Here is a 27,605-nt window from a genome sequence, read left to right as displayed (position 1 = left end):
ATAAAGGAGAAGGTATAATTACCTCATCAAGTTCTACTCTCCTCCCACTCACTTCTTTCGAGAGAAACTCCTTCTCTGGAAAGGATCCATTTTAGCAACGAATGTCTTGCCTTCGGATCTGTGATAGAAGGTGTACCCAACAATTTCCTTTGGGTATTCTATGAAGACGCACTTCTCCAATTTGGGTTCGAGCTTATCAGGATGAATCTTTTTCACATAAGCATCGCAGCCCCAAACTTTAAGAAACAACAGCTTAGGTTTACTGCTAAACCATAGTTCATACAGTGTCGTCTCAACGGATTTAGATGGTGCCCTATTTTAAAACGTGAATGCAGCTGTCTCTAATGCTTAACCCCAAAACGATAGTGGTAAAGAGATATCATAGATCGCACCATATCAAATAAAGTGCGGTTACGACGTTCGGACACACCATAACGATGTGGTGTTCCCGGTGGCGTGAGCTGTGAAACTATTCCACATTGTTTTAATTGAAGACCAAACTCGTAACTCAAATATTTGTCTCCGCGATCAGATCGCAGAAACTTTATTTTCTTGTTACGATGATTTTTCCACTTCACTCTGAAATTCTTTGAACCTTTCAACTATTTCAGACTTATGTTTCATCAAGTAGATATACCCATATCTGCTCAAATCATCTTGTGAAGGTCAGAAAACAACGATGCTTGCCACGAGCATCAGCACTCATTGGATCGCATACATCGGTATGTATTATTTCCAATAAGTTAGTAGCTCGTTCCATTGTTCCGGAGAACGGAGTTTTAGTCATCTTGCCCAAAAGGCACAGTTCGCAAGCATCAAGTGATTCATAATCAAGTGATTCCAAAATTCCATCAGTATGGAGTTTCTTCATGCGCTTTACACCAATATGACCTAAATGGCAGTGCTACAAATAAGTTGCACTTTATCATTATTAACTTTGCATCTTTTGGTTTCAATATTATGATTATGTGTATCACTACGATCGAGATCCAACAAACTATTTTCATTGGGTGTGTAACCATATAAGGTTCTATTCATGTAAACAGAACAACAATTTATTCTCTTACTTAAATGAATAATCGTATTACAATAAACATGATCAAATCATATTCATGCTCAACGCAAACACCAAATAACACTTATTTAGGTTCAACACTAATCCCGAAAGTATAGGGAGTATGTGACGATGATCATATCAATCTTGGAACCACTTCCAACACACATCGTCACTTCACCCTTAACTAGTCTCTGTTTATTCTGCAACTCCCGTTTCGAGTTACTAATCTTAGCAACTGAACTAGTATCAAATACTGAGGGTTTGCGATAAACACTAGTAAAGTACACATCAATAACATGTATATCAAATATACTTATGTTCACTTTGCCATCCTTCTTATCCGCCAAATATTTAGGGTAGTTCCGCTTCCAGTGACCATTTCCTTTGCAGTGTAAGCACTCAGTTTCAGGCTTTGGTTCAGCTTTGGGTTTCTTCGTGGGAGTGACAACTTGCTTGTCAATCTACTTGAAGTTCCCCTTTCTTTCCCTTTGCCCTTTTCTTGAAACTAGTGGTTTTGTCTACCATCAACACTTGATGTTTTTCTCGATTTCTACCTTCGTCAATTTCCGCATTACGAAGAGCTTGGGAATCGTTTCTGTTATCCCTTGCATGTCATAGTTCATCACGAAGTTCTACTAACTTGGTGATGGTGACTGGAGAATTCTGTCAATCACTATCTTATCTGGAAGATTAACTCCCACTTGATTCAAGCGATTGTAGTACTCAGATAATCTGAGCACATGCTCACTAGTTGAGCGATTCTCCTCCATCTTTTAGCTATAGAACTTGTTGGAGACTTCATATCTCTCAACTCGGGTATTTGCTTGAAATATTAGCTTCAACTCCTGGAACATCTCATATGCTCCATGACGTTCAAAACGTCTTTGAAGTCCCGATTCTAAGCCGTTAAGCATGGTGCACTAAACTATCAAGTAGTCATCATATTTAGCTAGCCAGACGTTCATAACTTCTGCATCTGCTCCTGCAATAGGTTTGTCACCTAGCGGTGCATTAAGGACATAATTCTTCTGTGCAGCAATGAGGATAAACCTCAGATCACGGATCGAATCCGCATCATTGCTACTAACATTTTTCAACACAATATTCTCTAGGAACATATCAAAATAAAGACAGGGAAGCAACAACGCGAGCTATTGATCTACAACATGATTTGCAAAATACTACCAGGACTAAGTTTCATGATAAATTTAAGTTCAATTTAATCATATTACTTAAGAACTCCCACTTAGATAGACATCCCTCTAATCCTCTAAGTGATCACGTGATCCAAATCAACTAAACCATGTCCGATCATCACGTGAGATGGAGTAGTTTCATCGGTGAACATCATTATGTTGATCATATCTACTATATGATTCACGCTCGACCTTTCGGTCTCCGTGTTCCGAGGCCATATCTGCATATGCTAGGCTCGTCAAGTTTAACCTGAGTATTCTGCGTGTGCAAAACTGGCTTGCACCCGTTGTAGATGGACGTAGAGCTTATCACACCCGATCATCACGTGGTGTCTGGGCACGACGAACTTTGGCAACGGTGCATACTCAGGGAGAACACTTCTTGATAATTTAGTGAGAGATCATCTTATAATGCTACCGTCAATCAAAGCAAGATAAGATGCATAAAAAGATAAACATCACATGCAATCAATATAAGTGATATGATATGGCCATCATCATCTTGTGCTTGTGATCTCCATCTCCGAAGCACCGTCATGATCACCATCGTCACCGGCGCGACACCTTGATCTGTAGCATCGTTGTCGTCTCGCCAATCTTATGCTTCCACGACTATCACTACCGTTTAGTAATAAAGTAAAGCATTACATCGCGATTGCATTGCATACAATAAAGCGACAACCATATGGCTCCTGCCAGTTGCCGATAACTTGGTTACAAAACATGATCATTTCATACAATAAAATTCAGCATCATGCCTTGACCATATCACATCACAACATGCCCTGCAAAAACAAGTTAGACGTCCTCTACTTTGTTGTTGCATGTTTTACGTGGCTGCTACGGGCTTAAGTAAGAACCAATCTCACCTACGCATCAAAACCACAACGATAGTTTGTCAAATAGACTCCGTTTTAACCTTCGCAAGGACCGGGCGTAGCCATACTTGGTTCAACTAAAGTTGGAGAGGCAGTCGCCCGCAAGCCATCTCTGTGCAAAGCACGTCGAGGGAACCGGTCTCGCGTAAGCGTACGCGTAAGGTTGGTCCGGGTCGTCTCGTCCAACAATACCGCCGAACCAAAGTATGACATGCTGGTAGGCAGTATGACTTGTATCGTCCACAACTCACTTGTGTTCTACTCGTGCATATAACATCAACATAAATAACCTAGGCTCTGATACCACTGTTGGGTTTCGTAGTAATTTCAAAAAATTTCCTACGCACACGCAAGATCATGTGATGCATAGCAACGAGGGGAAGAGTATTGCCTACGTACCCTACGCAGACCGACTGCGGAAGCGATGACACGACGTAGAGGAAGTAGTCGTACGTCTTCACGATCCAACCGATCAAGCATCGAAACTACGGCACCTCCGAGTTCGAGCACACGTTCAGCTCGATGACGATCCCCGGACTCCGATCCAGCAAAGTGTCGGGGAAGAGTTCCGTCAGCACGACGGCGTTGTGACGATCTTGATGAACTACAGCAGCAGGACTTCGCCTAAACTCCGCTACAGTATTATCGAGGAATATGGTGGCAGGGGGCACCGCACACGGCTAAGGAATCGATCACGTGGATCAACTTGTGTCAACTTGTGTGTTTAGAGGTGCCCCTGCCTCAATATATAAAGGAGCCAAGGGGGGGAGGATGCGCCGGCCAGGAGGAGGTGGTGCAGGAGGAGTCCTACTCCTACCGGGAGTAGGACTCCCCTCCAATCCTATTCCAACTAGGAATCCCCAAAGGGGGAAAGAGGAGAAGGGTGGCCGGCCACCTCTCCTAGTCCTAATAGGACTAGGGGAAGGGGGGGAGGCGCGCAGCCCTGGTGGGCAGCCCTTTCACCTTTCCACTAAGGCCCACTATGGCCCAAATAGCTCCCGGGGGGTTCCGGTAACCCTCCCGGTAACCCGGTAAAATCCCGATTTCACCCGGAACACTTCCGATGTCCAAACATAGACTTCCAATATATCAATCTTTATGTCTCGACCATTTCGAGACTCCTCGTCATGTCCGTGATCACATCTGGGACTCCGAACAACCTTCGGTACATCAAAATGCATAAACTCATAATATAACTGTCATCGTAACCTTAAGCGTGCGGACCCTACGGGTTCGAGAACAATGTAGACATGACCGAGACACGTCTCTGGTCAATAACCAATAGCGGGACCTGGATGCCCATATTGGCTCCTACATATTCTACGAAGATCTTTATCGGTCAGACCGCATAACAACATACGTTGTTCCCTTTGTCATCGGTATGTTACTTGCCCGAGATTCGATCGTCGGTATCCAATACCTAGTTCAATCTCGTTACCGGCAAGTCTCTTTACTCGTTCCGTAATACATCATATCACAACTAACATATTAGTTGTAATGCTTGCAAGGCTTATGTGATGTGTATTACCGAGAGGGCCCAGAGATACCTCTCCGACAATCGGAGTGACAAATCCTAATCTCGAAATACGCCAACCCAACATCGACCATTGGAGACACCTGTAGTACTCCTTTATAATCACCCAGTTACGTTGTGACGTTTGGTAGCACCCAAGGTGTTCCTCCGGCAAACGGGAGTTGCATAATCTCATAGTCATAGGAACATGTATAAGTCATGAAGAAAGCAATAGCAACATACTAAACGATCGTGTGCTAAGCTAATGGAATGGGTCATGTCAATCAGATCATTCAACTAATGATGTGACCTCGTTAATCAAATAACAACTCATTGTTCATGGTTAGGAAACATAACCATCTTTGATTAACGAGCTAGTCAAGTAGAGGCATACTAGTGACACTCTGTTTGTCTATGTATTCACACATGTATTATGTTTCCGGTAAATACAATTCTAGCATGAATAATAAACATTTATCATGATTATAAGGAAATAAATATTAACTTTATTATTGCCTCTAGGGCATATTTCCTTCAGTCAATTTTGTTCAATCCGACTGTAGATGCTCATTGCCCGTATAAACAGACGCTACTTCCAAAAAGAAGAGCATTTTCTATTAAAAAGAAAACAACTAAAAAAAGCAGCCACTGAGAGGCTATCAGTCTATCACCGCTCAGACAGACACTTTGCTTTCCTCGCCGCCTGCTCTCCCCGCTACATCCTCTCCTTCGCACGCCGCCTCGACTCCAGCCCGCCGGCGCACTCCGTCTCCTGCCCCGCCGCCTCCTTTCCCCGCCATGGCCTTGCCTCGCCTCGCCGCCAACCCCGCCGGTGTTCCATAAATCGACTATGCCGCCTCCGTGCCCCGGCGCAGATCAAGCTACGAGCTGCTGGATGTGATGCGGGAGCGGGCATCTCGGAGCGGACCGAGATCCACTGCGTGTACGTGGGGAGGACGCTTCGACCTAGAGCTCCATGGCGTCCCACAACCGCGAGCACCTCAGGCTCAGTCGGCGCCAGATGGAGCGGAGTCGCGCCGTTGTGAAGGGCCATGGAGCTCGGGACGCCGCCGCCCCTGCCCCCGCTCCGACGCCATTAAGCATCACCAACTCAGCTCGATGTAGGGGGAGGATGCTTCTTCTTCTTGGGATGTCGTGCCGTCATGGAAGGTCTTCCTTTTCCTCCCTCTCCTCGTTTCGATTTGGTACGGTGCTAGATTTGGTTCCCTTCCCTCCCTGATGCGGTTCCACACGCCTCTCTCTAACATCGCATTGCTAGCATAGATAACTCAACATCCACTGCCATTTAATAAAAAGAACTTTACATGAAAGAAAATGAAAGGGGTTCAAAGTCTGCAGAGCAATTTGGCATTCGAGGACATCTTCAAGTCAAAACAGTAGTAATGTACTGAAGTTCAGTCAATCTCAGGATAGCAATTGTTAGTCAATCTCAGGATAGCATTCGCCTGCAAATATGTTTACACATATTCCTGCAAATATGTTTACACATAGTCCTGCTTGAACAGCAACAGCACCACAGTGGCTTGTTTCAAAATTTCACTAATGGATAGATTTTTTTTACTGCAAAAGAAGCACAAGCTTACCAGATCTCTATAGGAAGGTATCTGCTCAGGGAGCAACATGAGGTCAACATCTTCCTCTTTGCTAGCATATTGCTCACCATATCTCTTAGTGTCTAGTTGACCATCTTCATAATCAGGAGCACCAGTAAGAAAAGCAATTACCCTGCTGTTTTTATTTAAGAATAAAAATAGCAAGTACAAAAGTCTTTGCAAAATACACTATCCTTACAAACATAATTGCCTTCCTGACAAGAAGCATTTAAAAATCGTAGAAAGAGACGTGTTAACTTATCCTAAGCAAAAGTATAACCATACTCCGAACTCAAGTACTCAATTAGAGAAGACATGGCTGTTCCAAAACTACACCCACCAAGAAAAACTGTATCTGCTTCCTGCCCAGAAGCAGCACTTCTCTCCCATGAAGATGTAGGCCATAGTGTGTCCAGGGCAGCGACAATTCTGTCCTTGCATGTATCAACCTGCTCTTAATAAACCAACCTGCTTCACACTCTGTCCCCAACAATAAGCAAGAATTTTAACTTCAGTCAGAATGGAAGTAACTTTACATGCTCAAAAAAACTATACATTACGCAAATGCCATAGATGCTTGCAGTTTTCATTACAAGTATTTCACATTGGTAGAGAATGTCACAGCTTTGTGAAAAGCATTGTGGTCCTATGGCTGATATATTGATCGTCTATAAGCTATATCTCCATTGCAGCACAGAATAGTGCTGAACTAATACAATCTGAAGAATTGCAATGTAAAAAAGATCCATGACATGAGCAAATTATCGATGTCAAAGGTGTTGCATTTGATGTCAGAACAAGTTGCTATAACAGATCTAGTTATCAAGAACAATTGTACTGAAATTCATAAATCTCTCTCCCTCTGAAGTGCTTGCTTTTCTTCTGTAAATATAAGTGTGAATTAGCTACAATATGTGCAACAGTTGTTTTTCTTCTGTATGATATAGACGCAAATTAGCTCCGATGCACAATATGAGCAACAATTGTTTTTCTTCTTTATTTTGCTCATGCCATGCGAGCAACAGTTTACCATTTGACAAGCTGCAATTCTAGGCTTGAAGTGGCGCTCATAACCCAGTACGATGGGAAGACTAAATGCCAGAGTCAACATTATTGACATTTTCCTTGTTAGAAACGGCACTGTGGGGTGTTTTTAATGAATCTGGACCATGGAATGGAGTCTCATCAGACATCATCACATCAACAGGTATGCCAGGATCACAATTGTCTGTACAATGTCAGTTGTTCACACATAAATGAAGCTATTATGTTTGGTTAGAAAAACATCACCTTCCGCCGCTGGTGTGTATCATAGCTGGGTGACAGCAGAGTGCGCCGTGGGCTTCTCTGCAGTGTGAAAATCTTCTGTCAGAAATAATGGATCATCAATATGATTATACTTGTGATTCATCATATGTATCATAAAGAATAGAGAAAATGGACAAACCAGGCGGTATGCCCACGGGTGTTATGGAATGCGCTTTCCATTTGGAATAGCATATGTAGTTTTCTTATGATCCCTTGCCTCACGTCTCCTTTTTAATATCGTGCATACCTCTCCCTCTTCCTTTGTCTCCTCACTTTTTTTGGATCTGCTTTTTGACCTGTGAGAAATGAGATCTTCATGATTTACAAAGTCTAAGTAGGTTAGACGTTGGTGATATATATATTTACTTGAATTGCTGTTCGTTTGCGGTCCTGAAATGAAGTCCGTACCCCACTACCCCATTATAGATCATGGTGTCCTGTAGGTATTAAATTTGTACACACATGATGGTAACAAATTATAGATCAGCAGTGTAATGGTGAAATTTCCTGTATTTTCTTTCTCATCATAAGATGTGGACATTGAAATGATCTAACCTTGCAGTGGCAGGCTGGAAGTACTCCGATGTTGACCAATGGCCTTGAGATGGTGCGGCCACTAGGGCGAGGACGGTGTGGACAACGAAGCTAGGGCGGCGCGTCGGGATTGCCCGAGGTGTCCTCGAGACGACGGCCAGCGAGTCGAGGACGTTATGGACATCAGATCTAGGGCAGGTCGTCGGGACGGCACCAGGTTTCCTCGAGATGGCACCTGCTAGGGCACGTTCGTGGCCTGGTGGCGGTGTTTTTCTTTTTTTTCCCTTTTAGCTGTTGGTGGCGGCGTTGATCTCGGACGTGTTGTTTAATTTCGTGGGCTCCTATCGTTGCGTTGTCTAGCATCCTGAGCGGGGAGTCTGCCGGCAGAACATTTGTTTTGAGCCGTAGATCTGATTGTAGTATGGTCGATGTAACGTGGACAGTTGGATGGAACTTAACGGGTCTGATCGAACGTGGGGGTTATCCTGTGTGCACTTTTTGGGGTGCACGTAGGGGAAGTCATGTTTGATCTTTTAATAGTAGTATAGATAATAGTAGTATAGACTACACTACCAACTCGCGGCCCTTTGTCTTGTTGCTAGTCGAACTACAACTCTACACTACACGACAGCTCGCGTTCTTCTCTTCTTACGACGGAGATAATCTCGCTAGAATATTAGTTTTCATCATTGCAATAAACATGTCGGAGATGAACACATTTTTAATTTTTTTTTAAAAAATTGATAAACACGAACAATTTTAGAACAATGAACAAGTTTATGAATTTTGGAACATTTATTGAATCTTGTGAATTTATGAAAAAAGAAAAAATAATCAGAAAAAATGAAAAAAAATGAGATCAATTGTTGAAAATAGAAAAATTAAAAGGAGAGAAAAAACAATAAAGAAAAATGATAAAATAGAAAACATGAACAAAACAAAACAAAAAACATATCCTAGCTACTTGAGTCGACTCATCTATGGTTTGTTTGCTGTCGAGGATGGACTTGCAATTGGGACAAAAAAAGTCGAACCTGCAGTAGCAAGTCGAGGATGGACTTGCAATTGGGATTACAAAAGGTCAGACCCTAGTTGCGAGTTGTGTTTAGACTTGCAACTGGGACAAAAAAGGTTGGGCCCCAGTTGCGAGTCAATGATGGACTTGCAACTAGGACAAGAAAAAGGTTGAGCCCCAGTTGCGAGTCGACGGTGGACTTGCGACTGAGACACAAAAAGGTCGGGCCCCAATTGCGAATCGACGGTGGACTTGCAACTGATTGTAAAAAAATCGGGCCGCAGCTGCGAGTCGAGGGTGGACTTGCAACTCAAACGGAAAATGATGGACCCTGGTTGCGAGTTGAGGGTGGACTAGCAACTCGAACAAAAAAAAAGTTTGACCCAGTTGCAAGTCAAGGATGGACTTGCAACTTCGACAAAACAGGTTGGGCCCGAGTTGCGAGTTGAGGGTCGACTTGCAACCTGGACAAAAGAAAAGTCTCGCCCTATTTGTGAGTCGAGAGTGTACCTGGAACTAGGACAAAAAAGGTTGGGCCCTGAATCGAGGGTGGACTTCCATCTGGGACAAAAAAGGTCGGACCTCAGTTGCGAGTTGAGGGTGGACTTGTAATTAGGAGGGAAAAAATGTCGGGCCCCAGCTGCGAGTCAACAGTGAAATTGCAATCGAAAAAATATGTCGGCCCCCAGTTGCGACTCGAGGGTAGACTTGCAACTTGGACAAAAAAGTCGGACAGTTGAGGGTGGACTTGCAACTGGACAAAAAAAGCTAGGTCCTAGTTACATGTCGAGGGGGTTGCAACTGGGATGAAAGAAAGGTCGGGCCCTAGTTGCGAGTCGATGATGGAAGATAGCGAGAAGCAAGGCAGAAGATAGAGCGCTTGCAATCGGGAAAACTATGAGTCTAGTTGCGAGTTGAGGGTGGACTTGCACCTGGGACAACTACGAGACTACAAGCCCAGTTGCAGGTCAAGGCTTGACTTGCAACTAGGATGAAACAAATTACAGGCCAGTTGCATGTCAAAGGGGTGGACCTATAACTGGCATGAAAAATAAATCACAGGAAAAATTATAGGGATCAAAGGTTAGTCAGTGAGAAGATGGAGATAAGTTTCATCGTCGAACCCCCAAATAATGACATATATGGGCCCATGTGGAAAGAAATGCGAAAACATGATGACACAAAATAAACAAGACAAGAGGACGCGTGACAAAAAATGACGAGCTCACATGGACGCGCATGTTTTGGTTTGTACGAACATTAAGGCAAACAAATTGGACAATTATAGACATATATGAGCTAAAAATTCATCTAGATTGGATTTAGTAAATCTGAAACAAAAAATCTAGCTACATGGTCAAACAAAAAAAGAGGGAATAAAAAGCCACATGGCTCTAGAAAAAACTAAGCCCACAGAGAAAAACCAATACACAAAACATAATAACGTGCATAAGCAAACCAATCTAAAGCGAGACCCTAGACCGCGCGACAAAAACGGCCCATAAGCATATCGATAAGTAGACACCAATCACACGGCGCGACACATAGGGCGCGTGACAAAAATAACCCGTGATCAGGATTTGCACGACATTCAAAGCGAACATATAATAAAGTGAAAACAAGTTCATAAATTTTAAACAAATAAATTAAGAAAGAAAGGGAAAAGGGAAAAGGAGAAAATAAAAAACCAAAAAAAACATGAATTTAAAACTAGTTCATAATTGAAAGCAAATAATGAAATAGAAAAAATAAAACAAAAACAAAAATAAAACGAAAACAAACAAAAAACAAATACTAAGAGTCAAATGAAAGTGTACAAAAATGAAAGGAACTAGAATTGAGTCGTTGCACATACTTTTGAAAAGAAAATAGGAAAACGCAGCCTACGATGAAAAAACTAAGGCACACTAGATGTGAGGCGCTGGAGAGAAATGTGCCTGGAGTATAGACAAAAACGGCCTGCCAGCCCAATATCACAAAAAAAACATGAGAACGGGCCGACCTCGTACGAGCAACAACCTGCACATGAGCTACGCGCGAGACAAGGCTCAACGAGCGAGCGCACCAGCCAGACCATCAGTTTTGCAAAAATATTAAAGACAGATGATCCAACAACTCTGGACTTAGATGTGAAATAGCAAATCTGATATATTTATATATGCTGAGTAGCGCACCTAAAGATGGCAAGTAACAAAACAAAGACGCGGTAAAACTGTTTCCAAAACTACTCGCTTTTGATTGCATGCAAGGAAAGTTTTTATTCCGATCCCATGTCTGAATACGTATTTTTGATCGATTTTTGATTCCCTACCCTGTAATAAAATCCTAGATAGTTTGGAAAGTTCGAGGGGTGTAACCCCCCTCCCCCTCTCAAATAATCGAGAAGTTCGGTTTTCCTCCTCCAACTCCAAAACCAAGCAACTTGAACGGTTAATTTTTGAAACCGATTAAGGCCAACTCTAACCGATTCCTTAAGGTATGTTAGCCGAGACCTAAATTATGTCGACCGATTAAGGTTTTACTCCTCTAATAACTAGAATCTAGCCGAGCCCTCAAAACCCATAGAGAGGTTGATAACTTTTACTACACCCCTCTAAGGCCGAGTAAAAAAATCCCCACCCTTCTCTGCCTCTCCTCTCCAATCCCCACCGCCAGCGACTCCCCCACCGCTCCCCTCCTTCCCAGTGCCAGGAACCCATGGCCACCGGTCCGCGCCGCCCATCCACAACGCGGGCGCGTCCTCAAGCCACCGCCGCCGTAGCGATGCTGCCACATTCCACTGGCTCGCCGATTTCCCTAACTTTCCTGCACCCAAAGAGGAAGTACCTAGGCGTCCGGCAACAGGTGTGGGCGACGCGGGTGGCTGAGATCACCGACTGCGTCACCCACATGAAGCACTGGCTCGGGTCCTTCCACACCGCTTAGCTCGGCACCCACGAGTACGATCTGTGGCAGGTCCGGTTTCACGGCGCCAATGCTCGCCTCAACTTCCCGTGGGGCGAGGGGCCGCCAATCGATGACCCACTGCTGCCAGGGGGTGACTGCGGCGGTCGCTAGGGAGGACCGGGAGGCGAGAGAGCGGATTGTGGCGGAGGCGACCAACGAGGAGTACATGGCGGACCTCTGCCGCCAGTACCCTAAGCTGGTGGAGGCGAAGTGCCGAATCTTTACGGAGTGCATGACCAGCGGGAGGGAGATCATCGACATCTCGAGCGGCGAGGAGGACGGCGACGGCGAAGCCAACTTCGACGTTGAAGACTAGCGGAGGATCTTCCCGACAACGGTGACGACGAAGGGCCTGACCCCATAGGCAGTGGGATTTCATGGACGGTGTTGGGGATATACCCTGCAGTATGATCCGTCCAGAGTTATAACTCGGCTGGGACTTAGTAAACCGGTTGACAGTTAAGATAGACAGTTAAAACAGGCAATTAACCCAGACGGTAAACCGGCAGGTTGATAAACCGGCTGACAGTTAAGTCAGGTGTTAAGTCAGATGATAACCCGACAGGGGTTAAGTCAGATGATAACCCGGCAGGAGTTAAGTCAGATGATAACTCAGCAGACAATCATAAACCGGCAGGCCATCATAAACCGGCACGAGTCATAACTCCGCAGACAGTGATAACTGGGTTGCCAGGGGTTATGAAGCCCGAGACGTTATGAAGCCCAAAATGTTAAGAAGCCCATGAAAAGAAGTCATAATAGTTAAGTCTTAAGTCAAAGTTGGACTCTACATGTAGCCCGCCCCTTCAACTTATATAAGGAGGGGCGGGGCTCCCCAAAGAGGGACAAGTAAGAAGAAACAAATCTTAAGGGTTGGGGATAACTGCGAGAGCCTGTTTACGGCGACTTCCTCATGATCATAAAGAGATCTAGCCACAAACAACATGTAGGGCTATTACCGGATAATGTTTCCCGGGGCCCGAAGCTGTCTAAATCCTCGTCTTGTGTTGCGTCTCTCGATTCCGCTCAACCATTCTTAAGCTACCACATGAATGTATTGGCCTCACGACTAAGTCCTCACACTAGGACATCTGTCGTGATATTTCCACGACATTTGGCGCCCACCGTGGGGCCTGCGCACGATGGTGCTGAGTTATTAGAGGGACCTCTCGTAGGGATCGAGAGGTCACAATTTTCCGGACGATGAAGAGCCAGGTTTGAAAGAATTTGCGTCAGCTTCAAGTTTATCGGACCAGACTTATGATCGGTGAGAGAAAAGGTTAAAGCAAAAATTAGGATTACGTGGCAAACTGCCGCCTTTGTGAACCGAATCCGAGAAGAGATTAAATTTTACTGCTGCTGCCACACATTGCCAAGACCAACAGACATCGCCGGATCGATTTTGTGGTAAGACACCAGAAACAAAGGTTTATTCTGATAAATCGCCAGAACACTCGGAAGCGACAAAAGGGATTTTTAAGGTGTACAGTGTTCAAGTGGAACACCATCACGACCCGGACGTGGATTGTCCAAAGTCATTACAATTTGGAGAAGATTTTTTGTCTTCAAACAATCGTAACTCGCCGAAGTCCGGGTCATCCTCTGCACCTTGACCAGAGGGACGCCGTCCGCCCCGGGACTGTTGCACGGACCGCATGCTCAAACCGGCCACGCCTCATCTTCATCATTGAGCCGGCCACCACAGCTGAGCCGCCTAAACCGCCTTTTGGAAGTGACCGCCTGGGCTCCAACCTGCCTCCGTCAGACTCCGTTGAACTGTCGTTTTGTGCCCCGTCAAGCGCCGCTTCGAGCGACTGCACACCTACGTCACCGTTTTCTGCTCTGGGCTGGTTCAGCCCGCGCCTCCGCTTTGCGGCATCATCGGGTTTGGCAGACAAGGGCACCGTCGCCTTACTTTCAGCCGCCAAAAAGACTAAGTCGTCTGCGATGTCTATCTCCAGGTCGGCCTCGGTAAACCGCCGCCTGCGCCGCCACTAAACCGTCATGGAACATTAAAACAACATCAGGGGTTCACTATGAGTCACCTGCGTTGCCGTTTTCTGCTCTCCAACAAGGTCACTGGCGCTCAGTTCGCCGCAATAAGTCGTCGGCGCCCAATTCAATTAAGGAAAAATCGTCGCCGGCTCGTCTCCATCGCCATGGATCCCCCGAAGCCTTGCTTCCATAAGCCGGCCTGCCCGTGGCGTCACCCCAAACCGGCCTTTGTTGAGCTGCCCCCGTTGAGCTACCACAATCTCCTCTGCTGCTCTGGCCGTGTCTGCGACTGCGTTGCCCACGACCGATGGCCTTTGAGCCGCTGCGTTTGCTTCAAATCACCATGTCCTGCTGGTCCGACACCGAAACACCCGTGTGAAAGTGCAACTATCCCTAGGTGGTTTTGGTAATTCCTAACAACATATAGCTCATTGAGCTAATGCTATTTAAAGATTAATATCTCAGGAAAGCTCAATGATTGGCATGGCATGGATGAGAAAAGTGGACCCCTCAAAATGCTAAGGACAAAGAATTGGCTCAAGCTCAAAGCTCAAGACTCTACATTTTCTATTTTAGTGATCCAAGATCACATTGAGTCTATAGGAAAAGCCAATACTATCAAGGAGGGATGAGGTGTTACTTAATGAGACTATTGCTCAAAATGCTTAGTGATATGCTCCAAAGCCCTCAACTACTTTCTCACATCCACATATGACCTAAAGCAAAAGTCAAACTCGGCCCCACCCATTCTTTCCATCTGGCGCCACCGAGTTTCAAATGTCATAGCCACTGCCACAAACCCTAGGCAAATCGGTCTCACAAATAGGGATCTCGGTCTCACCGAGATGGGATTGTAATCTCTCGGTTTCCCTTCGTAACATTTCGGTCTTACTGAGATGAGCGATTGGTCCCACCGAGATTGCAATGGAAACTCTCTGTTTTCCCTTCGTAATGTTTCGGTCTCACCGAAATGAGCGATCGGTCCCACCGAGTTTACCTGACCAACTCTCCGTTTAGCTTATTACCAAAATCGGTCTCACCGAGTTTGTGTAATCGTTCTCACCGAGATTACGTTATGCCCTAACCCTAATCATATCGGTCCTACCGAGTTGCATGTCGGTCCCACCGAAAAACCTAACGGTCACTAGCTTTGCTGAATCGGTCCGACCGAGTTTTTCAATTCGGTCCCACCGAGATTGGCAAGTTGTGTGTAATGGTTAGATTTTGTGTGGAGGCTATATATACCCCTCCACCACATCTTCATTCATGGAGAGAGCCATCAGAATAAACCTACACTTCCAACTTACTTTTTCTGAGAGAGAACCACCTACACTTGTGTTGAGGCCAGACATTCCATTCTTATCATATGAATCTTGATCTCTAACCTTCCCCAAGTTGCTTTCCACTCAAATCTTCTTTCCACCAAATCCATATCCTGTGAGAGAGAGTTGAGTGTTGGGGAGACTATCATTTGAAGCACAAGAGCAAGGAGTTCATCATCAACACACCATTTGTTACTTCTTGGAGAGTGGTGTCTCCTAGATTGGCTAGGTGTCACTTGGGAGCCTCCGACAAGATTGTGGAGTTGAACCAAGGAGTTTGTAAGGGCAAGAAGATCGCCTACTTCGTGAAGATCTACCCTAGTGAGGCAAGTCCTTCATGGGCGACGGCCATGGTGGGATAGACAAGGTTGCTTCTTCGTGGACCCTTCGTGGGTGGAGCCTGTCGTGGACTCGCGCAACCGTTACCCTTCGTGGGTTGAAGTCTCCATCAACGTGGATGTACGATAGCACCACCTATCGGAACCACGACAAAAACATCTGTGTCTCCTATTGCGTTTGAATCCTCCAAACCCTTCCCTTTACATTCTTGCAAGTTGCATGCTTTACTTTCCGCTGCTCATATACTCTTTGCATGCTTGCTTGAATTGTGTTAAGATTGCTTGACTTTTCCAAAGTAGCTAAAATCTGCCAAGAACTAAAATTGGGAAAAGGATAAGTTTTTATTTGGTCAAGTAGTTTAATCACCCCCCCCCCCTCTAGACATACTTTCGATCCTACAAGTGGTATCAGAGCTTTGGTCTCCATTTGCTTTGATTTTCATAGCTTTTGGAAGTCATAGCCTTGGTTTCACAACCTAGGAGAGTATGGTGTCTAGCGAGGGAAATTACCACCGTAGAGGTCCTTACTTTGATGGTACTAATTTTGCTAGTTGGAAGCATAAGATGATTCTTGGACATAACCACCCCGTATGGGCTATTGTGTGTATTGGCTTGCAAGGTGAATTCTTTGATGGGAGAGAACTGAACCGTGAAGCCACCGCGGAAGAGTTGAAGATGCTGCAATACAATGCTCAAGCTTGTGATATCCTCTTCAACGGACTGTGCCCCGAAGAATTCAACAAAATCAGCCATCTTGAGAATGCAAAGGAAATTTGGGATACTTTGATTGATATGCATGAAGGTACCGACTCCGTCAAGGAATCCAAGTTGGATGTGCTTCAAAGTCAGCTTGACAAGTTCAAATGAAGGATGGTGAAGGTGTCACTAAAATGTACTCTAGGCTTGCTCTTATCACAAATGAGATCGCCGGCTTAGGAAGTGAAGAGATGACCAACAAATTCATCATCAAGAAGATCCTAAGAGCTTTGGACGGAAAATATGATACCGTATGTACATTGATTCAAATGATGCCCAATTACAAAGATCTCAAGCCAACGGGAGTCATTGGAAGAATTGTTGCTCATGAGATGTCACTCAAGGATAAGGAGGAGATCCATAACAAGTCAAGTGGTGCCTACAAAGCCTCATGTGAAGCTCCTACATCATCAAGTGAGAAACAAACCTTCAATGAAGAATTGAGCCTAATGGTGAAGAACTTCAACAAGTTCTGTCGGGGATATACCCCGCGGTGTAAACCGGCCGGAAGTTAACCCGGTCGGACTTGGCGGTTTATCTGAAGACCCCGCTGACACTTGGTGAGTTACTGGCGACCCGCCCTGACCTGGCGGTTTACAAGCAACCCACCTGGTCATTATGACTCACTGGTGATCCGGTGAGCGGGACAGACGGATGACAAGGCCCAAGGTCCAGAAGGCCGGTTCACGTTTAACAGTGGGCCGGTTTAAGAGGAAAGGCATGAGGAACGTTTATCTTACAAGGAGTTAAGACCTGGACTTGTATCCGGTTTGTATTAGAGATAGACTAGTCCTAATCCTAAGAGGACTCCACATGTAAACCGCCCCTTCAACATATATAAGGAGGGGCAGGGCTCCTCAAAGGGGGGAAGATTCACAAGTTCCACAAGTTGGACAAGTTAGGTTTAGACAATAGCTCTCGAGATAGAGCACTCTTGTAACCGTGATCATCATCATCAATATCAATGAAGCAGGATGTAGGCTTTTACCTCCACCGTGAGGGGCTGAACCTGGGTAAAACATCACGTCTCTCGTCCCGCTCAACCCCTCTCAAGCTACCACATAGATGCGTTGGCCTCGCGACTAAGTCCTGACACTAAGGACATCTGCCGTGACAATTCCACGACAGTTGCCGCCCACCGTGGGGCAGCGTACGGTGGTGTTGAGTTCTTGGAGGGATCTCTTCTAGGGTTCGAGAAGCTCATAATCATCCGGGCGATGAAGAACCGACATTAAAAGCTCCACTTCAACAACGGATTTCGCATGTTCACCGAGAAGTTTTTGTGCCGCTAGCATGGAAGGATTTCCACCGCCAATGAGCAGACAAAACGGGATACACAAGGTTAAGTTTAAGAAAAATTAATGTTGCATCGGATGCGCCGCTGCTGCTGCAAGTCGATGACCAGTCCAAGATCGATCAACAAAAAGAAGAGAAGAAAACAAGACTGCCACAAAGACTCAGATGGAAATTTTCTAAAAGACTCCAACGACCCGGAAACAGAGACAAACAGCAACCCGGACTCGCCGCTGCAGGGCCTCATCTGCTGCGGTTCCGGACTCGCCGCGCCCGCGGGTCGACTCCGCCTCGCTGCCTGGCACGTCGCTCTTTCGTGCGACCAGCTTCTAGATGCACCCCGAGCCACAGGCCTTATTTGGCCAATCTCAGTCGAGCTGGCCCTGAGCCATTGCCGTTCTCCGCCCTCGCATGCACTTTGCCTCTGTCAAGTGGCTCTGCCGTGCCTTGGGCCTCAATCGTCACCATCCGCCTTGGAACTACTGGGCGCTGACATCTGACCTTTCGTGCCGCCGCTCGACCCTTGGGTATGAGCCGCCCTCACACGGGCCTCCGCCGGCGCGCCTCCGTTGCTGAGCTGCCCCGCTGCGGATCAACTTCGCTGTGGCTGCTCCGATTTCTCCATCGCCAAGCCACTTGCCTCCGAGTCGATGCCCGCCTCGCCTCTGCCGGAGAGCCGGCCTGCTGACAAGGGGACACAGTCATTGTCACCGTGGCGGCTCTCGGTGGCGGGTCGCACGGAGATGGCAGCAGGCCGCCGTTACATCTACCACAGCCACGGTCCTCTGCTACAAGTCGCCCCCGCCGCGGTGATTCAGCCGCCTCTGCTTCCATGACCAACGCTGTCATGGATTCGCCTTAAAGCTGGCCTCGCCTCATCTACGGCGGGTCAACGCCAAGCTACCACCGTGTGTGACCGTGTACATGCTCTTCAAAACTCAAGGCATCAGTATACGTATTTGCTGCTACTTCAAGCTGTCACACCTGCCCAGGCCGGCGCGGCGTTCACCTCGGTAGCACTCGCCGCTCGACCCTTGGGTATGAGCCGCTCGGCCACGCGGGACAACATCCACTGTAGCCTTGTGCCTCCACCTTAGAGCGTGGCCCTGCTGCTCCCCTTGCCGGTGCGCCAAGATGCCCGTCGCTGAGCCGCTGGCCGCCTCTACTGCCTATCTCCACCGAGTCGTCAACGTACTGCCGATACTAGTACATGGAGGAAGAGAAAGACAGAATAACAACCATGCATGGCACATCTACACTGATATTTGGTCCGATCAAATTCTAGCCTGCACACGGATCATTTGTCGTCCGGATAAATCAGGTGATATTCATCCGAGTCTACTTTTAACACATATTTTTTTTGTCAAAAAACAATCTATCTTTGCTGCAATGTTTTTATGTAGGATAATTATTTATGACAAATGTATCGTTATACCGCGGACATGGAGCGCGTGCCAGCATAATTTTGCAGTGGCGGTCTTCCGGGCCATGCTGCTTGACAGATACACATGCAAATCGCCGTCCCCGCTATTCGGTTTACATCCGTCCACGCATGCGGCCGACTCATTGTCCGCGCCGGTTTACAAACATCACGGCCGACTCACCCATCCGCACCGGTTTACCACACTGCGGCCAGTTCACCCGTGATTAATTTCAGCTTCATACAGTTATCATCAACTTCATGGCGGGTTATTTCCAGCCTAAACACATCAGGTGATACCCATATGAAATATATTTTATTAGTACATATTATTTTTATCAAAGAGCAGTTTATCTTTGCCTTGGTCTGCAATACTGTTTATGCAGGACAATTGTTCATTACAAATGAGGCGCTATGTTACGGGCACGGAGCACGCGCTAGCAACGTTCTGCACTGGTGTTTCGTCTGTGTCCTACCACCCGGTGAATGAACGTGAGAAGGTTGTCGTCCCTGTGGCCCGGTTTACATCAGCTTGCCGGGACCGCGCCCGCGATTAACTCGCCCGTCCGAGCCGGTTTATGACACTGGTGCCGATCTTCCCCGTATGCACCAGCTTACAATACCGCGGCCGACTCATCTGTCCGAGCTGCCTCTGATGTTGCGGTCGTCCGTCTCTCGCGGCCTGGTCTACATCAACATACCGGGCCGCACCTGTCTGCATGAGCTGTTTCTTGAGTATGAACATGGGTAACCCGCCTTTCTTCCCACAAATTGGAGGCAAATTATCATCAACCATCGTCTGCACTGGATGGTTCAATGGACATGCACACAAGTCGCCGCTACTACAGTTTGGTTAAACTTCAAGGAGCTAGTTGGAAGGAACCATTGGCCGAGTTGCTGACACGGCTCATACGGGATCATTTATAACCCGCCGCAGTCACCTCAACCTTCTGTGGATTCACATCGTGCTGTCAACACCAATGATATACAAGTTATGCCGGTTTATATCACGGTCAAATATGGAGAATCTCAAGCCAACTCCTCGAGTCACCTTGAGACTTGGGGGCTACAATGATATGACTTAGCAAATGTTGCCGGTTTTCAGTGAAGTCAAGAACTCCAATACGTTGGAGGGAAAGATAACCCGATCCTGGATTCACATCATGTTGTCAGACGGTTTCCGGATTAGAAAGTATATGACAGTTACAAAATCCCGGCTCAATGAAGAAGTTTCGGGTCATCAGAAAAGGATTCCGGTTTAAGAGGAAACTATCTCTTGCGAAGCTCTGAAGCTCTCAAATCCGGTTTAAAAATTTCCGGTTCAAAAAGGAATTAACTTCTCACAAGTTCGAGTTTAAGGGCCGTCAGAAAATTTCCGGCTGAAAATGAAGATCTGGTTTAAAATCCGGTTTAAGGGAAAGATGTCTCCCACAAAGCTTTGAAGCTCTCAATATCCGGTTCAAGATCCCGGTTCAAGAAGAATTTATCTCTTGCAAAAAGTTAAAAATTGCCGAAGAGGACCTGCTGCCACGATGCGCGGTTCAAACATGGGTATCCCGCCTTACTGGCCTGATATATTATTGATCACATGGGGGCTTCTGCTTCATAAAGCGGGGTCTCTGTTCTTTTACATCATGTGTGGTTACACGGAGTTGTTCTAAAGCGGCCTCCGGTTTACCCCTTGAGTTCGCTTTTTAAAAGCATCATGTTATATCACTTGGAGGTTTGGTCGTGTCCGAACCAATACCATACCTATTGATAGGCGAGAGCCACCAGATCACTTGGGGACTTGGTCACGTCTGAACCAGTCATGCCTCTTGATCGGCATAAGGCCACAGAATCACTTGGGGGCTTGGTCGAACCCGAACCATTGCCATGCCACTTGGTCGGCATAAATGCCATGGTTTCATTTGGGGACCTGGCTGACTAGAACCATAGTTACACCTAACGGGAGCTTGGTCGTGTTCGGCCATGGTAAAGCCATTTGATCAGCTCAAATAAACCTTTTTTTGCAAACGGTTTTGTCTTTGCTTTTGCTTCGCACTTTTCTTTGCAAGATACTTTTTTTCTTTTTTATTGTGTTTTTTTAAACCGACAAAGTTTTCAACCAATCAATTGACGGAACACAGTTCACGTCAATCTGGAGACTATTTGCCCGGTTTGATCCTTGTTGTTAACATCCTCTTATGGAGTAACACGGTGTTTATCACAACCCGGCACGGTTTTATCATAAACCAGCACAATATGAAAGGAGTTATCAGTACTCGAGATTTGGGTTATCACCCTTACTACAAAAAGTTGGTAAAACCAACAATGTGATTCAATGTCACAGGTATGATATATTTCATATTTGATTATTCTTTAGTGCAGCCTTGGTTATAAACCCGGGTTATATGTTGGGCATTATGACCCGTCCGGCGGTAAACTGCCAGGACACTTTAAACTTGTTGTATGCAGAAACAGGTTTGTTAAACCGGCCTGGTTTTGGACTATAAGTCACCAGTATATATATTTGGATTGCGCCATTGGAATCATGTGTTTATAAATCATTGGGTCATATTATTCATTATGATATTGAATGAATAAGGTTTTCACCGGATTATATTATCTTGAATAGCCAACATGGCTGGATTTTTATGGTTATTAATAACCGGTATTATTGAGTTTTCAAAGTCGCTTTAGCGCAATGGCTATTATTTTATCAAAGGATATGATTTATTTTACAATGGAAGGAATAGTCCCGAGTTGCTGCAGGCTTACAACCCGTCACTTGGGGGCTACATTATTCAAATCAAGATTACATGCAAGTCTCATGTCGCTGTAAGCATGCATCATGACACTTGGGGGCTAATGCAAAGTCATTTTTACTAGTCTTATTAAAGACCCGACTCATCATATTATAATGAGCCGGCCCTTGGGGACTACCAATTGCTCCTGTCAACAATTCAAGGTACACAAGTTTTCGTCCATAATATTGAAGGATCCATTGCTCAGTTGGTAAAGCACAAAGCTCTTAACCTTGTGGACGTGGGTTCAAGCCCTACGATGGAAGCTACATTATAATATGTTATTTTCATTAAAGTATATATATCAAGTCCCGGTTCAGTATTATCTTACTAAGCCGGCCCTTGGGGGCTACAGGTTGCTGTTCAAAGTTTACAAGATTATATTTACAAAGTCCCTGCTCATTATTGCATAATGACCCGGCCCTTGGGGGCTACACTGGTTGAAGTTTTTATGAGCATCAAGCAATTACAAGTCCCAGGTTGCTGCAAACATGACAACCCGGCACTTGGGGGCTACATATATGGAGTATTCAGTTTTGAGATGAACAAACCGGATTTCTTCAAGGTTGAAACACTTATTGGAGCAAGTCTTAAGTTATCACTATGTTCTCCTCTTAAGACTTGGAGGCTACAGGTATTATGCATATAAAGGAGGAACGTCTTCGTTTTATCAGTTTTGAGCAAATCAGGAAGATCAATTACATGACCCGGTGTCGACAACAATTATGACCCGGCGCCATCAATGTTTATAAACCGGCCATTTTGGTAATATTAAACCGGCAAGTTTTACATCTTCAAACCGGCTGAATATCAGATAAGTATTTTCAAACCCATATTTCTTAAATCGGCGCTTTGGGAGCTGAGTCAAAGGAGTTATTCTTCACAATATTTCTCGGTGACAAACCAATGTCAGCAAATTGATTATGAAGCTGGTCTGTTGACCCGGATTTCCCAGAAGAAGGAAATAACAAGGACTTAAGGATGATCAGGTACCGGTTTACAAAAATTCTTAACCCGGAGCATAACCTGTCAAATTTGTTCTTGTGTTTATTTTGCAGTATAAGTTTACCATGAATAAATCCAAGCTAAACTTGGGGGCTAATGTCGGGGATATACCCCGCGGTGTAAACCGGCCGGAAGTTAACCCGGACTTGGCGGTTTATCTGAAGACCCCGCTGACACTTGGCGAGTTACTGGCGACCCGCCCTGACCTGGCGGTTTACAAGCAACCCACCTAGTCATTATGACTCACTGGTGACCCGGCGAGCGGGACAGACGGATGACAAGGCCCAAGGCCCAGAAGGCCGGTTCACGTTTAACGATGGGCCGATTTAAGAGGAAAGGCATGAGGAACGTTTATCTTACAAGGAGTTAAGACCTGGACTTGTATCCGGTTTGTATTAGAGATAGACTAGTCCTAATCCTAAGAGGACTCCACATGTAAACCGCCCCTTCAACATATATAAGGAGGGGCAGGCCTCCTCAAAGGGGGGAAGATTCACAAGTTCCACAAGTTGGACAAGTTAGGTTTAGACAATAGCTCTCGAGATAGAGCACTCTTGTAACCGTGATCATCATCATCAATATCAATGAAGCAGGATGTAGGCTTTTACCTCCACCGTGAGGGGCCGAACCTGGGTAAAACATCGCGTCTCTCGTCCCGCTCAACCCCTCTCAACCTACCACATAGATGTGTTGGCCTCGCGACTAAGTCCTGACACTAAGGACATCTGCCGTGACAATTCCACGACAAGTTCTACAAGAGTAGAAGCAAAGAAAGAAGTTCCAAGTCAAGTTCCTACAATGACAAAAGATCTTCTAGTCGAGAGCGAAATTGCTACAACTGTGGAAGACCCGGACACTATTCCAATGAGTGTACGGCACCCTACAAAAGAAGAGAAGATTCTCCAAAAAGAAGAAGTAGAAGAGAAGAATCACCATCAAGAGAGAGAAGGAGTAGAGATGATCGTTATGAACGAAGAACATCCCAGAGAGGCAAAGATTCGGAAAGGAAGGACAAGTCGTCAAGGAGCTACACAAAACGAAGACATCAAGCTCATGTTGGTGAATGGGTATCCGGCTCCGACTCCGACAATCACTCCGAGAGAAGCTATCACTCCGACTCCGAATATACTCAAGATGAAGGTGTTGCCGGTCTGGCACTTGTGTCAACCAACTCCTACGACATATTTGATTCACCAAATGAAGGACTTGGAAGATGCTTCATGGCTAAAGTCCCAAAGGTATCACACCCCGAGTATGTTGATTTCAATAGTGATGAAGATGACTTGTTAGGTGATGATGATTTACTTGTTGACAACTCTAGTGATGAATACTATGATGAAACATCAATTAATCATGCTAATCAAGATAAAACAAATGACAATGATAAGGAGAAGATTGAGTTTCTAACTAAAGAACTAAACACTCTTAAGTTAGCTCATGAAACTATCTTAGGAGATCATCAAGAACTTTTAAGGACTCATGAGAAATTACGTTTTGAAAAGCTCAACCTTGAGCAAGAACATGAGTTCTTAAAGGCAATCAATGATGATCTTCGCAAGAAAAGTTCTTCTTACATTGCCAAGCATTTACTCTTATCCACTTACATGCCTCAAGTCAAGTCTAGTAACAAGAACAAGAAAGATTCTTCCTCTAGTAGTAACAATAATCATGCTAAATCTAATGTTGTTGCTTCTAGTAGTTCTCTTGATTCCACTAATGATTCTCTTAGCCAAGTTACACTTGGGCAAGAAAATAGCTTATTGAAGGGAATTATAGAGAAAGGTGTTTCCAAGAGCCTTGTCGGGAGTAAGCAATTCGAGGAAATTGTACGCAAGCAAGGAAGGCACCGGAAGAACCAAGGTGTTGGTTTTGAACGAAAGTTCAATGCCAATGGAGTTGAGTGGGAAGAAGATCAATACCCCAAGACGAAGTTTGTTCCTCGACAAGAGAAGTATGATCCTACTTCCTTCAAAGGGACACAATCTCAAGATGATCTTCCACCACAAGACCACAAGCAAAAAGGCAAGGATAAGCTTCAAGAGGAAATTGATGCATTTGAAGAAGCACCCAAGGCCTTGGTCAAGTGGGTTCCCAAGACTACATCAAGTTCTACTTCATCAAGTACGACTACAACTCCAAGGATTCCCATCAAGATGATGTGGACCCCGAAGAAGAAGAACTCGAGAGTTCTTGAGGGTGACTCCGCCAACATACTTCACTCTTATCATTTTGGCAAGAACAAGTGCAATCAACTTCCACATCTTGCACTAGTTCAAGGAGTCACAAACCCTCTTGTTGGTAAGATAAGGGACAAGGTAACCTAATGCTTTCATAGACATCATCTTTTGTGTGCATCACTCTATGTCTATGGATATCCTTGTTTGTTCCTTGTGGGACTAACCCGTGTATGTATTGAAAGTGCAACTCACTCCAAAGGATTGCTCCAAATGATCTACATCAACATTGAGCATCCACATCTTCAACACCTACATGAAGTCATCATCGACAAAACCCAAGGTTAGTTCATCCCTCTTAGGGGGGATCTCACATCTAGGGGAGCTTTACTCTAAAATTGAGCTAAAGCAACTCTAAAGGTGTGAACACAACAACGCTTTATGTAAAAATGGTAACCCCATTTGTGCTTAAACGATGAGTATGACCTATGATCAAATTTTCTCATTTGACTCCTAAGTCAATATACTCATATATAGATGACCTAGTCATCGCCAATTGCTTGATAGATGCTAGAATTGGTTGTGCATGCTTTGCCACATATTTCATTTGCCATTTTATTGTGTGAGCATGTTGGTTGCATAATACTCATTTGAGGACATCCACTTGTTGTTTTGATTGTTTGGTTCCTTTTTCTTTTGCCAAGTGGATGGACAAGAATGCCTAAGAACCTACTCTAGCTATCTATGCTTTTCTCGTCTCAAACTCTATTCATGCTACATCACAAAGTTTGATCAAGTCAGATTCGAACCACTCTGTGCGAGGAGCACTCGGAGTCCTCGATTCGTCATAGACTTAAACTTCCAAAACTTCTTTGTGCGTTTCGGTCTGACCGATTCATCCATTTCGGTCATACCGAGATCACTAAGTCGATCTAGGTTTTCAATCTCGGTGCAACCAATTTGAACTTTTCGGTCACACCGACAGAGTCAGGCTATATATATCCACGGCCCAAAATTTGGAAAAATTTCCGAACCTCTTCGCCCGCGCTCAGCCTGCTCTGCCTCCCTGGGTCTCCGGATCGTCCTCCTCATCGCCAGCCGCCTCCCGCCGATGGTCTCCGCCGCCGTCAATGGGAATCATCTCCGCCGTTGCCGCCGTAGCACATGCTAGTTGGTTTATTTGGTGGAAGATCATATGTTCGGATCCTATATGCATATTATTACCCCTCTGATTATGAACATGAATATGCTTTGTGAGTAATTACGTTTGTTCCTGAGGACAAGGGAGAAGTCTTGCTATGAGTAGTCATGTGAATTTGGTATTCATTTGATATTTCGATAAGATGTATGTTGTCTAGCCTCTAGTGGTGTTATGTGAACGTCGACTACATAACACTTCACCATTATTTGGGCCTAGAGGAAGGCATTGGGAAGTAATAAGTAGATGATGGGTTTCTAGAGTGACAGAAGCTTAAACCCTAGTTTATGCATTGCTTCATAAGGGGCTGATTTGGATCCACATGTTTCATGCTATGGTTAGGTTTACCTTAATACTTTTGTTGTAGTTGCGGATGCTTGCAATAGAGGTTAATCATAAGTGGGATGCTTGTTCAAGTAAGAATAGCACCCAAGCACCGGTCCACCCACATATCAAATTATCAAAGTATCGAACGCGAATCATATGAACATGATGAAAACTAGCTTGACGATGTTCCCATGTGTCCTCGGGAGCGCTTTTCCTATTATAAGAGTTTGTTTCGGCTTGTCCTTTGCTACAAAAAGGATTGGGCCACCTTGTTGCACTTTATTTACTTTTGTTACTTTTTGCTCGTTACAATTTACCTTATCACAAAACTATCTGTTACCACTTATTTCAGTACTTGCAGAGAATACCTTGCTGAAAACCGCTTATCATTTCGTTCTGCTCCTCGTTGGGTTCGGCACTCTTACTTATCGAAAGGACTACGATAGATCCCCTATACTTGTGGGTCGTCAAGACTCTTTTCTGGCGCCGTTGCCGGGGAGTGTAGCGCCTTTGGTAGGTGGAATTTGGTAAGGAAAAATTTATATAGTGTGCTGAAATTTACTGTCACTTGTTACTATGGAAAGTACTTCTCTGAGGGGCTTGTTCGGGGTATCTTCACCCCGTCCAGTAGAGCAAAGAGTTGCTCCTCAACCTACTGAACCTATTGAAAATGAAACTCCTTTTGAATTTCCTTCGGGTATGATGGAAAAACTGCTAGCTAACCCTTTTACAGGAGATGGAACAAAGCATCCTGATGAGCGCTTAATATATGTGGATGAAGTTTGTGGATTATTTAAGCTTGCAGGTATACCCGATGATGTTGCTAAGAAGAAGGTCTTCCCTTTATCTTTGAAGGGAGACACATTGATATGGTATAGGCTATGTGATGATATGAGATCGTGGGACTATAAAAGATTGAAGTTGGAATTTC

The 27,605-nt window shown here is 45.2% G+C and overlaps 2 long non-coding RNA genes across 2 annotated transcripts; one reads left to right on the top strand and one right to left on the bottom strand.

Moving 5' to 3' along the window:
• Window positions 1-5,327: 5,327 nt before the first annotated feature.
• LOC123087594 (uncharacterized) lies at window positions 5,328-8,677 on the top strand. The gene is made up of 3 exons (XR_006441444.1): window positions 5,328-5,814; window positions 7,311-7,464; window positions 8,128-8,677. It is a non-coding gene; the product is annotated as an uncharacterized lncRNA (long non-coding RNA).
• Window positions 6,613-7,845, bottom strand: LOC123087595 (uncharacterized). The gene is made up of 3 exons (XR_006441445.1): window positions 7,705-7,845; window positions 7,548-7,604; window positions 6,613-6,737 (listed from the first exon to the last, which is right to left on the bottom strand). It is a non-coding gene; the product is annotated as an uncharacterized lncRNA (long non-coding RNA).
• Window positions 8,678-27,605: the final 18,928 nt, after the last annotated feature.

The sequence above is a fragment of the Triticum aestivum genome, chromosome 4A (genome assembly GCF_018294505.1).
Source record: "Triticum aestivum cultivar Chinese Spring chromosome 4A, IWGSC CS RefSeq v2.1, whole genome shotgun sequence".
Classification (NCBI taxonomy): domain Eukaryota; kingdom Viridiplantae; phylum Streptophyta; class Magnoliopsida; order Poales; family Poaceae; genus Triticum; species Triticum aestivum.
The sequence above is the reverse complement of the archived record's forward strand: the minus strand, read 5'-3'. Positions and strand labels throughout refer to the sequence as shown.